Below are 11,863 nucleotides of genomic sequence, written 5' to 3'. Positions count from 1 at the left end.
CACACATTAATAGGTGGCCTGTGAATACTCTAGACTTGTTACCACGTCTAAGAGATGGCTCTTTTCCCCTAAAAAGGAAAAATCTCAAATCAAAATGCAAAAAGGAGAACCATCCTTCAAATAAGAAATGTTTTTAAAAAATAATTACAGGGGCTGGGGATGTGGCTCAAGCGGTAGTGCGCTGGCCTGGCATGCTTGCAGCCCGGGTTCGATCCTCAGTACCACATACAAAGATGTTGTGTCCGCGAGAACTAAAAAAAATAAATATTAAAATTTAAAATAGTAATAATAATAATAATAATAATAATAATTACAAATAATATATGAATATAGGTTATAGCTACAAAGCGAGCTGTCAATTTTTTTTCATCCTCTTTCTAAACAAAACCCTTTAAGTAATTCATCAAGTAATTTTGGAGAACCTGCTATATGCTAGATATAGTTCTAGGAGCTGGGGAGATAGCAACTAAGGGGAAAAAAAAAAGCTCTGTGCCCTAAAGAAGCTTACTTAGTAATGGGCATTCAGAGACTTGTCAAATAAACTATATTGTATAATGTAATGTCAGGTAGTTAATAAAGGATATATAAGATATAGTAAAAAAATACAATAGATAAAATTAAAAGAATATTTAAGAAATCCACAGGAAGACAGGAGAAAGGAAACAAATCTGTACACAAATGTTTAGAGCAGCTTTATTCATAAAAGCGAGAAACTAGAAAAAAATAAAATGAATTAAAAATGTAACAAAGATCTATATATAAGAGCTAAAACTCTTAATAGAAAACATAGGTAGAAGTGAAGCATGTTGGTGCAACCCTATAATCCCAGTGGCATGGAAGGCTGAAGCAGGAGTATCACAAGTTCAAAGACAGCCTCAGCAATTTACCAAGGCCCTAAGCAAGTTAGTGAGACCTTGTCTCAAAATAAAAAATAAAAAGGGTTGAGGATATATCTCTGTGGCTAAGTGCCCTTGGATTCAATCTCTAGTAGCAAAAAAAAAAAAAAAAAAAAAAAGAAAAAAAAAGAAAAAAAAAAGAAAAAGAAAAAGAAAAGAAAAAAAGAAAATGAAAAAGAAAAGGAAGAAAGAAAACTTAAATCTTAATGATCTTGGATTAGGCAATGATTTCTTAGATATGACATGTAAAGCACAAGCAACAACAACAACATCAAAAAAGACTAGATATTATCATAATGAAAATATTATGTACTTCATAGAAATACATTAAGAAATTAAATTAAGGGAAGAGATAATGTATAGAACATTTTTACATCCTACATCTGATAAGAAACTAGTATTTAGAATAGATAGAATTTTAAACATTCAAAAAGACAACCTAGTGAAAAATCAGGCAAAGAATCTGAACAAACATTTCTTCAGAAACAAAATACATGAGTGACCAGTAAGCACATGAAAAGATTCTTAACACCATTAGTCATCAGGGAAGTCCAAATCAAAACCATAGTACCCTACTTCACATCTACTAGGATGGCTAGAGCAAATTAGATAATAAAAGGGCTGGTGAGAATGTAGAGGAATTGGAACATTCATATAGTATGCCAGCAGAAGTGTAAATAGGCACATCAGCCACTTCGGAATACAGTTTGAATGTTAAAACATAGTTGCCATGCAACCCAGGAGTTCCATTCCTAGATACATACCTAAAAGCAATAAAAACATATCTGTGTAAACACTTATTCATGACTCTTCATGGTAGCAGTATTCAGAATAGTCAAAGAGTGAAAACATCCCAACATCCATGAACTGATGAATGGAAACCCAAAATATGTTATAGTCATACAATGAAATATTATTCAGCATAAACAAAGTGAAGTACAGGTACATGCAGAGACATGGGTGATCTTTGGAAACATTATGCTACATGAAAGAAGCAAGTTGTAAAAGACTACATATTGTACAAAATGTCCAGAATAGGCAACTCTATATACACAAAAGAGTAGTGGTTGCCTAGGAAAAGCATGATAGTGAGGGTTCATTGAGGGACAATTGGAGTGACTGCTATGCATACAGGCTTTCTTTTTGGAATAAAGGAAAAAATTTTAAAGTGATTGTGGTGATGTTTGCACAATCTTGTGCACATACTTAAAGCCATTGCATTGTATGCTTAAATGGGTGAATTGTAAGGTCTATTAGTTACATCTTAATAAAACCATTATATAAGGAAAATGGAAGTAATTTAGATGTCCTTCAGTGAGAGAATGGTTAACAAATATACCATGAAATACTACTTAGTAATAAAAATAAACAAGCTATTGATACAATAATATAGTTTAATCTTTAGATGATTGTGCTGGAGGCTAATCTTAAATAGTTACATATTATATAATCTCATTTATGTAACATTCTTGAAAGACAAAATAATAGAAATGGAGACTAGATTGGTGGTTAACAGGGCTTAAAGAACATGTGAATGGATAAAGAAAATGTGGTATGTATACACAATGGAATATTATTCTCAGCCATAAAAAGAACAAAATTATGGCATTTGCCAGTAAATGGATGGAACTGGAGAATATCATGCTAAGTGAAATAAGCCAATCCCAAAAAACCAAAGGCCAAATATTTTCTCTGATATATGGATGCTAATTCACAATGGGGGGAGTGGTTAGGGAAGAATAGAAATACTTTGAATTAGACAAAGGGGAATGAAGAGAAGGGAGGGAAAATGGGAATAGAAAAGATAGCAGAATAAATCAAACACTACTATTCCATGTGCATATACGATTACATGAACAATGTAATTCAACATCATGTAGAACCAGAAGAATGAGAAGTTATACTATATATGTAAAATATGTCAAAATACATTCTACTATCATGTATAACTAATTTAAAAAATTAAAAAGAAAGGGGTGAGTGTCAGAGTCCAGCTCCAACAGGGGGTCTCAGGAGACAAACGGATGGTGAGGAGTCGGTGAAAGGGGGTGGAGAAACAACACAGACACCAAAGTGAAGGTGCTGAATGCCAATCTTTATTTGTGAAGTTGATCATATATACTTTTCATTTTGGCAGGCTCACAGTACTTTGTGGTTACAAAACAGGAATCATTATTCAAATAAACAAAATATTACCTAGCTACAATTAGATAAGAATGTCTCTTGGCTTAGGCACAAGCAAGCATTTTTACTTTCAGTTCGAGTTTTGCTTTGAGCTGTTTCTGCTTAGTTAACTTTTAATAATAGTTAGAAATGTCCCAAACTATTGGCCTATACCTTGACTATTCTTTCTTGACTTACTGACTGGAACCGGTGCCATGGTTACAGCAAGTGGTTGACTTGTTATTAATTTTAATCAAACAAGAGTAAGAGCATAAACCATTGTGCACAGGAACAAGAACGAGTTGCCCAGTACTAAGCACTAATCTGTCTTCTTAACATTAATTCTTCTTCTCTAGATTTTAATTTAATTTCTCAAAAACTTCCTTGACAGGAATACAGGGAGTTTTTCATTAAACATTAACAATTTACGCTCTACAGCTGAATCATTGCATTTAGAGCAAACAGGTCCATTCTTTAAAAGTAGTTGCATTAATTGGGAAAGTCATGTTTTTTCCTTCATACTTAATGGTCATATGAGAAATCGCAACTATACTTATTAAAGGAATACAAAAACAAACCAGTCCATTCCCAGAAACATACTGGGCTCCTCCAGAGGATGGACGACTTGCGCCATCCACCTCAGTAGGGCCTTGCCATTGCCTGAGTCAGGGGAGGGGCGCAGCAGGTGAGGGAAAACGGTGTGGCTATAAATGAGCAACACGATATTGGAAATATTCTGATCTTGACTGTATGAATATCAGTATCCTTGTGATGATATTGTACTACAGTTTTTGTTTTCTTTTGTGGTGCTGGGGATTGCACCCAGGGTTACTCTACCTTTGTGCTTCATCTCCAGCCCTCTAAGTTGGAAGACCCACTCTACTTTTTTTTTAATATTTATTTTTTAGTTGTAGTCGGACACAATACCTTTCTTTTTATTTATTATATGTGGTGCTGAGGATTGAACCCAGGGCCTCACACTTGCTAGGCCAGCACTCTAACTGCTGAGTCACATACCCCAGCCCTGTTTTTATTTTTTGACTTTTGACTTTTTATTTATTTATTGGTTCTTTTTAGTTATACATGGCAATAGTTCATTTTAATATAATTATACAAACATGGAATATATCTTATTCTAGTTTGGATGCCATTCTATGGATGTACATGGTGGGATTCACTATAGTATATTCTGTAAGTATATAGGAAAATTATTTCAGATTCATCCCACTTTCCTTTTCTTATGATCCTCCTTTCCCTTCATTCTCCTTTGTCTAATCTACTAAAAATCTATTCTTCCCCTCTCCCCCCTTATATTGTGGATTAGCTTCCACATATCAGCAAAAACATTCAATTTTTGTTTTGGGGGACTGGCATATTTAACTTGGCATGATGATCTCCAGGTCCATTCATATATTTGCAAATGTCATAAAGTCATTCTTCTTTATGGCTGAGTAATACTCCTTTGTGTATATATACCAAATTTCTTTATTCATTCATCTGTTGAATGGCCCTTAAGTTGGTTCCATAGCTTAGCTGTTATGAAGTAAGTCACTATAAACATTGATGTGGCTGTGTCACCGTAGTATGCTGATTTTAAGTCCTTTGGATATAAACTGAGGAATGAGATAGTTGGATCAAATTGTGGTTCCATTCCTAGTTTTCTGAGGAATCTCCATACTGCTTTCCAGAACAGTTTGCACCAGTTTGCAGTCCCATTAGCAATGTATTAGCATACCCTTTTTCCCACATCCTTGCCAACATTGTTACTTATTTTCTCCATAGTTGCCATTCTGACTGGAGTGAGATGGAATCTCAGTGTAGTCTTAATTTGCATTTCTCTAATTACTAGAGATGTTTAATATATATATATATATATATATATATATATATATATATATATAGAGAGAGAGAGAGAGAGAGAGAGAGAGAGAGAGACCACTTCTATTTCTTCTTCTGAGAGGTGTCTGTTCAGTTCCTTAGCCCATTTATTGACTGGGTTATTTGTTTTTTTTTTTTTTTTCTGCTGCTTTTTGAGTTCTTTATATATCCTGGAAATTAATGCTCTATCTGAGGTGCAGGTGGCAAAGATTTTCTCCCATTCTGTAGGCTCTCTCTTTATGTTCTTGATTGTTTCCTTTTCAGTGAAGAAGCTTTTCAGTTTGATGCCACGTCATTTGTTGATTCTTGATTTTACTTCTTGCACTTTAGGAGTCTTGTTAAGGAAGTCAGTCCCTGAGCCAACTGGTGGAATGTTGGGCCTACATTTTCTTCTAGTATGTGCAAGATTTCTGGTGGCAGACCCACTTTAGAAAGTAACTCAGTAATATCCCTTAAAATATGTTTTAAAATCCAGTAATTCTGCTTCTAGACATATACACAAAAGAATTTTTCATATATGTATATAAGAAAAAATGCAGAGAATTTTTAGAGTAACATTGTCTGTACAAAAAATATAAACAACTTAAATGTTTATTGATGGAAAAATGGATGTCGATTGTGTTATGGCTGTGCCTAGGAAATTGCATAGCAGTAAAAATGAATTACAAAATGGATAAATCCTAAAATTATAATGATCATTGAGAAAAATAAGTTACAAATGGAAACTTTATTAATTTATTATTGATGTGTAGCAAGTTGCCCCACGGATTTCATGGCTGAGAACAAAACACACGTTTATTATCTTAGCGTTTCCATGGGTCAGGGTTCTGGCCTATCTCTCGTAGACCCTCTGTGTTAATGTGTGGGCAGGGTTGTGTTTTCATCTGTGGGCTTGACTGGGGAAATGTCTGATTCTAAGATCATTCAGAATTGGCAAAATTATTTCCTTGTGGTTGTATGACGGAGGACCCCAGATTTCTGTGGGCTATGTCCTGAGGCTGACCTCATGTCCTGCATGCTAGCTGTAGCTCCTTATCACATGAGATTTCTCAACATGTCAGCATATTTCAGCTGATCTCCAGCATGTTGCTATGAGAAGCGGTGAAACCTTTAAGAAGTGGGGCCTAAGGGGAGGTCTTGAGGTCATTGAGGGTGTGCTCTAGAAGGGAACTGGGGCCCACCATGATCAGCCCCCGGAGGCCCCAAGCAAGGGGTCAACTGATCATGGACTGAAATCTCTGAAACCATAAGCCAAAAATAAACCTTTTCTTTATCAACTGATTATTTCAGGTATTTGTTATAGCAATAGAAAGCTGACTAACACAGCAGGTTGTTGGGAGATGAAGCATGAAAAGATTGCTCATCTATAAGCCAATGAGTTCCATAATACACAAACAGAAGAACAAACTGTTTAGGTAGAGGTAGGATAGATATGAGTTTTAGGTTTTTAGTAGAACCACAGAGTTTACCAAGAGGAAGAGACACAGGATTAAGGAATTGTGAACCTCTGATGTAGTGAGTGAGTCGTTGGCAGAAATGCAAGTAATTATCAGAGGCACAGCATCTGTTAAAGTGCTCGTTTAGATTGCCAAAATAATCATTGGGCATCCAGAACTGCAAAAGAGGAAAGGAAAAACCTGTGGGATTATATGATCTTGAGTCCAACACAACAATCAAAAGTCACGTGGGGGTTGGGGGTGGTGGGAAAATTCTTAAGTTTCTGAGGATAAATAAAAAACATTCTGGGATAAAGGGCCCTGTAGAGAAAGAGTACGTAGAAACTTTTTTTTCTTTTCCTTTTTCTTTTTCTTTTCTCTCTCTCTCTCTCTCTCTCTCTCTCTATCTATCTCTTTGGTACTGGTGATTGAACCCAGGGGCTCTTAATCACTAAGCCACATCCCCAACCTTTTTTATTTTTTATTTTGAAACAAGGTCTCACAAAATTGCTTAAAGCCTTGCTGAGTTGCTGAGGCTGGTTTTGAACTTGTGATCCTCCTGCCTCAGCCTTCGGAGTTGCTGGGATTACAGGCATGCACCACCTTGCCCAGTCTCATCTGTCATATTATTACTTGTTATGATAATTGTTGGGCATATATTCTAAATAAGACTTCTTACAAATGTATAAATCTTTGAAATAAAAAGGATGATACTTCTTATGTTTTTGAAGTTTAAAAATTTTTATTAGTTGTTGATGAACCTTTATTTTTATTTATTTATATGCAGTGCTGAGAATTGAACCCAGTGCCTCACACATGCTAGGCAAATGCTCTACCACTGAACTATAATCCCAGCCCCTGTTTTGGCAGGTTTTGCCCTTGCAGATTAAATCTGTTCTTTCAGATTAGTCTACTGGATTCAAACAACAGGATTAGAGGGAAATTTGCTTTGAAATTAAGGTATCCCAGTACTTGAAAGTGCAACAGAAATGCCAAAAAGAGCTTTGTATTTAAATGAACTGACCCTGAGTATTTCCCACATTTAGTTCTATGTTTAGAATACAGAAACCGTAGATGAGAGGCCTTGAATTCTCTGAAAGTACTTCCAGAGATATTTAGCCTGGCTGTCAACCTTCTGCTTACTGTGGAGGAGTAGTTTTGAAATAGCAGAGCTGAGGGGCCTCTTTAGTTGACACTTTGATCTCCTATTCTGAATCTGATGCTTTGAGAATATCATAGTCTTTAAGAGATGTTCTTCAAGTGCTTATCAGTTTAAGAGCAGACTGGAAGAAAGGTACAAAAGGTATAGACTTTGTTTTTTGTTGTTTGTTTGGTTTTTCATTACTGGGGAGTGTACTCAGGGCTAGGCAGCGTTCTCAGTACACAAAGGTACAGATTTTTAAATTCCAAGTAAAATCACATAATTTTTCCAGTAAATTATTTTTTTTCCTCACAGATTATAAGTATTTCTGTATTATCCATTTACATTTTATTTAACGTTTGTTTTAGTTAGCTTTTTTACAACTATGACCAAAAGATCTGACAAGAACAATTAGAGGAAGAAAAGTTTATTTGGGGGCTCAAGTTTCCAAGGTCTCATTCTATAAACAGCAGATTTCATTGTTCTGGGCTGGAGGTGAAGCAGAATATCATGGCGGAAGAGTGTGGTGGAGGAAAGCAGCTCAGGGCATGGTGTCAGGAAACAGTTTCCCTCACCACAGACAAAATATATACTCCAAAGGCACGCGCTCGCCCTCAGAGACCCACTTCCTCCAGCCATACCCTCCTGCCTACAGTTACCATCCAGGTAATCAATTCAAGCAGATTAATGTACTGATTAAGTTAAGGCTCTTGGGACTCACTCATTTCGCTTCTAAACTTTCTTGCATTGTCTTTCACATAATTTTTTTGGGTGAAATCTCATATCTAAAACATAACAAAGTTTGAGTCAGCTAAAATAGCCTGCACATTTTAAATTTAAGTTTTGAAAACATATTCCCTCCCTTCCTTCCTTCTGCATTCCTTCCTTCCTTCTTTCTTTTCTTCCTTCCTTCCTTTCTTTCTACTGGGAAATGAGGCCAGGGGTGTTTAACCACTGAACTACATCCCCAGCATGCTCGCTGGCTCTTTCTCTTTCTCTCTCTCTATCTTCTTTTTGAGACAGGATCTCACTAAGTTGCTGAGGCCTGCCTTTAACTTGGTATCCTCCTGTCTCAGTATGTCAAATTTCTGGGATTAGACCCCACTCCACCCCTTTCAAAATTCATTACATTCAAGAAATACTATACTGAATACCTATTATGTGCCTGGCACAGTTCTACATGCTGGAGACATAGAATTTGAATATGACAACATTCTTGCCCTCAGGAAACTTATATTGTGATGGGCAGATAAATAAACTAGTAAATACTATAATGTCAGGCTCAATTAGTATAATAATAATAATAATAATAAACAGGACAAGGAATAGAGAGTGGTAGGGGAGGGTATTTCAAATGGAGAATCAAAGAAGCCCTTTCTTGCAAGGTGGCATTTAATGGAGCCCCAAAAGAAGTGAAGAATGGCAAAGTGAATCAAAGACCTAGGAATTATACCAGAAACTTTGCAACTGCTAGAAGATAACACAGGCCCAACACTTCAAAACATAGGCAAAAGCATTGTCTTCCAGAATAAGACTCCTAAAGTTCAGGAAGTAAAGCCAAGAATCAATAGTGGATGATAGCAAATTTAAAAGCTTCTACATAGGAAAGAAAACAACAGCATGAAGAGAAATCCTACAGAATGGGAGAAAATCTTTGCCAGCTACTCTTCCACCAGAGGATGCGTATCCAGAATATATAAAAAGCTCAAAAAACATGCCACCAAAAAAAAAAAAAAATCAAATAACCCTGTCAATAAATGGGAAGATGAACGGACCAGCCATTTTTAAAAAGAAGAAGTAAAAATGGCCAACAAATACATGAAAAAAATGTTTAATATCTTTCACATTCATAAAAATGCAAATCAAAACTATGCTGAGATTTTCTCTCTCTCCAGTTAGATTGGCAGTCACCAAGAATACAAATAATAATAAATACTGGTGAAGATGTGGGGGGAAAATTACACTTATATACTGTTGGTGGGAATATATATTAGTACAACCCCTGTGGAAATCAGTATGGAGATTGCTCAAAAGCCTATGAATGGGGTTGGGTATTTAGCTCAGTGGTAGATAGCTTGCCTAACATATATGAAGCTCTGGGTTGGATCTCCAGGGGTGAGGGGGGTGGACGGGGGACATGATGACCATATGACCCAGCTATCAACTCCTTAGCATTTATCCTAAATAATTAAAATTAGCATTCTAGAACTCCATATAACAATGTTTATAGCAGTGCAATTCACAATAGCCAAGTTATGGAACCAATCCAGGGTTCCATTAACAGATGAATGCATAAAGAAAAAGTAGCATATATATACCGCTGAGTTTTACTCAGTTGTAAACAAGAATGAAATTGTATCATTTGCTGATAAATGATGGAACTGGAGAACATCATGCTGAGTGAAATAAGCCTGACTCAGAAAATCAAGGGTCAAAAGTTTTCTCTCATATGTGGAAGACAGAAAAAAAGGATCTCAGGAAATTAGAAAGGAAACCAGTAGAGCAGAGGAGAAGATAGAGGGGGAGGAAGGAAGGGAAAGGGGAGGTACTAGGGAATGGAATTGACTAAATTGTTATGTATGTATGATTATATCACAATGAATCCCACACTTATTTTATAATTATCATGCACCAATTTAAAAAGAGACCAGTAGAGTTGAGGAAGGGAGTGAGGAGAAAGGAGGAAAGGAAGGATAAGGGAGGTACTGGGGAGTAAAACTGATGAAGTTATGTGCAATGTAATGTATACCACAGTGAATCCCCTATTATGTATAATTTTAGAGTGCCAATAAAAACACAAAAAGAAGTGAAGCATAAGCCATAAAAATATCTGGGGAAAGACCATGCCAAGCATATGACAGCAAAGACCCTGAATTTGAGCATGCTTTGCGTCTTTGAAGAAACAACAAAGAGGCCAGTGTGGGTATAGAGCAAAGAGTAAACAGAGGGTGCTTGGAAATGAAATTGGAGAAATAGCCAAAAACTCATCATTTCAGACCTTATAGTTCATGATCTTATACAGATATTTTTGGATGGAATAGTGGCATGATTTTTTTTTTTTTTCATGATTTCTGAGGATCACCCTGGCTGTCTCGGGAAGACAAATCATTAGGTATAACAGTTATCAAGATAACACAAATTAGATCATCGTGATGATGTTGAAAGTTGTGAGAGGTGGTGAAATTTTGGAAATATTTTGGAGTTGGGCCTATAGTCCCTAACCGGTTAGATGAGAGAAATGAGAAAAAGAAGAATCAAGGATGACTAAGAGGATTTTGGCTTGAGCCACTGGGTGAAGTATCTTCACAAGATAGGAAAGGTTGAGGAGAGGCAAATATTAAAGGAGCCAAGGAGTTGATTTTGGACACATTCATTTTTATTTTCTTACTGGATATTTAATTAGAGTTGTGAGTACCTAGCAGTAAGTACACAAATTTTTCTGGTCCATTTCTTACCGAAATCCCACCCAGCAAGTGTTGCCAGGTCCTGGAAGGAGTAGCAGATGCTCCTTGGTTGGGGCCAAGTTCTGATCCCTGCTTCTTTGTCCTCCAAAGCTCTTAGTTCAACCATTGGAAGTGTCTCTCTTTGCCATCATCCTCCTTGGTTACTTATAAAGACCCGGCTCCTGTTGGTAGCTGAGCACTCTTCTCGGTTCATATCCTGCCTATAGGAGCTTGGATCTTAGAAACATTTTATGAATTGGCACAATTTCAGCATGTTTAGTTCAAGTTGGGAAAAAATTTTTTACTAGGTAAAACTTTAAAAAATATTTATGAGTATTCTATGTAACATCTGATTGAAGTCCACTCCATTAGATAAAAGTCATATGAAAAAATTCTTTTCAGACAAAGTTCTCTCTTCAGACTTAATTGTGACTACCTTGGGCACGCCAAACTTGGTAAGATATCCTTATTATTCCTATTGCCTGTTTTGTTTAACTGAAAAGAGCTACTATAGGCTCACTTAGCCTTTTCTAGAGGTCTTAATAAAAGAACCTTCCAACCTTACCTGAGGATGCTTTACTGATTTGGAGACAGGAGATGAAAACCAGACATTTTTTCAAATTTGCTAAATTTTGGTCTCCCTTTTCCCTTTCTACAGTTCTCATAATATACAGCTAAAAGATACCAACGAACACATCCAGCATTCTGCCTGGAAATCATTTTTTTATCAAGATGTAAAAGTTCACTGGGAATGTTTTATTTGTTGCAAGTTGCTATAGGTAGTAGTTTTTTTTTTTTTTTTAAAGAGAGAGTGAGAGAGACAGACAGATAGAATTTTTTTAATATTTATTTTTTAATTCTTGGCAGACACAACATCTTTGTTGGTATGTGGTGCTAAGGATCGAA

The sequence above is a fragment of the Spermophilus citellus genome, assembly GCF_964194105.1.
Source record: "Spermophilus citellus genome assembly, chromosome: 16".
NCBI classification, from domain to species: Eukaryota; Metazoa; Chordata; class Mammalia; order Rodentia; family Sciuridae; genus Spermophilus; species Spermophilus citellus.
This window is presented reverse-complemented; position numbering follows the sequence as displayed.